The following is a 2,249-nucleotide window of genomic DNA, read 5'->3' on the forward strand; positions in this document are numbered from 1 at the left end:
ACTTCAATGCAAATTAAGCGCTCCCTGCGTATCCATTGCACTATCGCAACTGAACAACAACTGAATACAAACCTCGCGTCGGTCACTATACACCACGCCCACTCTCCCATCTATTCGACTAACATTGCTCCCACAACGTGAATTCTAAAAAAGCAATTTACCGCGCTCCACTCTGTACTACTCTATCTTCGCTACGATAACGCTGTTCACAGCAGTTTACCCGATGTCTAGTGCAGTTTAAAAACTGGCTGATCCTGCGATATCAAGGAATATATCGCCGAACTCGCGTGTCGGCATTGCGACGACCCGCCTACCCCGCGGCAAGTGGGCAAGTGCAGTTGTGGGGACTGCTCGCGTATTAGAGCCACGTAGCGCAGCGCAGAGCCCGGCATTGGCGGCCCGGACACGTAGCGTGCCTAAACTTTATTACGGCACACGTCGCTGACTTGGCGGCCACCTTAATTAAACCATGAAGCGCCAGCCGCGGAGCGCCGTTCCGCACAGCCGAATGTCGCGAGACTTTCGCCCGGGTCGCGTGGTGGTGGGGGTGGGGGAAGGGGCAGCCGGGTGGGGGTGTACCCGAACGGCAGAAGCTATTCCCGGCCGCAGCTCTTCGATAGAATTTCCCAGAGGACTGGCAGGTGGGGGTGGAGGGGGCGTATCTTTAAGAGGCGAGCGTCGGTGGCGGAACAGTTAACGCAGTAGTGCCGCGCTGTATAATTTGTGGCCCCGCTGCTAACAACCGGCAATCAAACGTGACAGCACTCGCTAAGCCCGCCGGTCGAACCAGGGAGACTTGATACGAGAGGAATCGACACCCAGGGGTAAGGGGCGAACGTGGCCGTTCGGAACTGGACCCTACACCCGATCCGGCTGGCAGCTCTTTAATAGGATTAGGCTAATCCTCGGGTCATGGAGCCGGCATCTGTTAGCCGCAGACACGTGGTTCCAGTCCGCTGGGACATGGGGCACTTGGCGGCGCGTGCGACGGTACAGTCTAGTACCCAGGCGCAGGTGGCGAAACCGTAGCAGTGCCCGCATGCTCCGTGGTGGAGCGACTCCCTAGGGGACTCGGTTGCGCTCGCATCTTACGGAATGAGTCGCCGACCGCAGATGCTAACAGCCACCACACAGTAACCACAGGAACACTTGCAGGTAATCGATACTTGCAGCAGACTACACGCTCAGTATTTCCGCTGGCTGTGCACATTGTGCATCTCTTTGGGTAATTTCAGAGGATCAGGCTGGTAAAAAGACAAGGCCTAATACATATTTCCAGAATGAGATTTTCACTCTGCAGCGGAGTGTGCGCTGATATGAAACTTCCTGGTAGATTAAAACTGTGCGCCGGACCGACACTCGAACTCGGGACCTTTGCCTTTGGCGGGCAAGTGCTCTACCAACTGAGCTACCCAAGGACGACTCACGCCCCGTCCTCACACCTTTACTTCTGCCAGTACCTCGTCTCGTACCTTCCAAGCTTAACAGAAGCTCTCCTGCAAACCTTGGAGAACTAGCACTCCTGAAAGAAAGGATATTGCGGAGACATGGCTTAGCCACAGCCTGGGGGATGTTTCTGGAATAATGTTTTCACTCTGCAGTGGAGTGTGCGCTGATATGAAACTTCCTGGTAGATTAAAACTGTGTGCCGGACCGAGACTCGAACTCGGGACCTTTGCCTTTGGCGGGCAAGTGCTCTACCAACTGAGCTACCCAAGCACGACTCACGCCCCGTCCTCACAGCCTTACTTCTGCCAGTACCTCGCCTCCTACCTTCGAGGAGAGCTTCTGTAAAGTTTGGAAGGTAGGAGACGAGGTACTGGCAGAAGTAAAGGTGTGAGGACGGGGCGTGAGTCGTGCTTGGGTAGCTCAGTTGGTAGAGCACTTGCCCATGAAAGGCAAAGGTCCCGAGTTCGAGTCTCGGTCCGGCACGCCTAATACATATACTTGGATAACACATGAGATACGAAATTTAATTTACGAATTCAGAAACCGTAAGAATGTGGCACATGAAGGTGGTGAATAGGAATATAAACGTCTAAAAATGGAAATGAACAAGTGGCAACCTACAAAAAAATGGTTCAAATGGCTGTGAGCACTATGGGACTTAACATCTGTGGTCATCAGTCCCCTAGAACTTAGAACTACTTAAACCTAACTAACCTAAGGACATCACACACATCCTTGGCCGAGGCAGGATTCGAACCTGCGACCGTAGCAGTCGCGCGGTTCCGGACTGAGCGCCTGAA

At 53.7% G+C, this 2,249-nt stretch overlaps 1 non-coding gene across 1 annotated transcript; it reads right to left on the reverse strand.

Annotated features, from left to right (window-relative positions):
* Positions 1–1,645: 1,645 nt before the first annotated feature.
* On the reverse strand, positions 1,646–1,720 carry Trnaw-cca (transfer RNA tryptophan (anticodon CCA)). The gene has a single exon. It is a non-coding gene; the product is annotated as a tRNA-Trp (tRNA).
* Between the last annotated feature and the right edge of the window lie 529 nt (positions 1,721–2,249).

Source organism: Schistocerca serialis, chromosome 4, assembly GCF_023864345.2.
Source record: "Schistocerca serialis cubense isolate TAMUIC-IGC-003099 chromosome 4, iqSchSeri2.2, whole genome shotgun sequence".
Taxonomy (NCBI): domain Eukaryota; kingdom Metazoa; phylum Arthropoda; class Insecta; order Orthoptera; family Acrididae; genus Schistocerca; species Schistocerca serialis.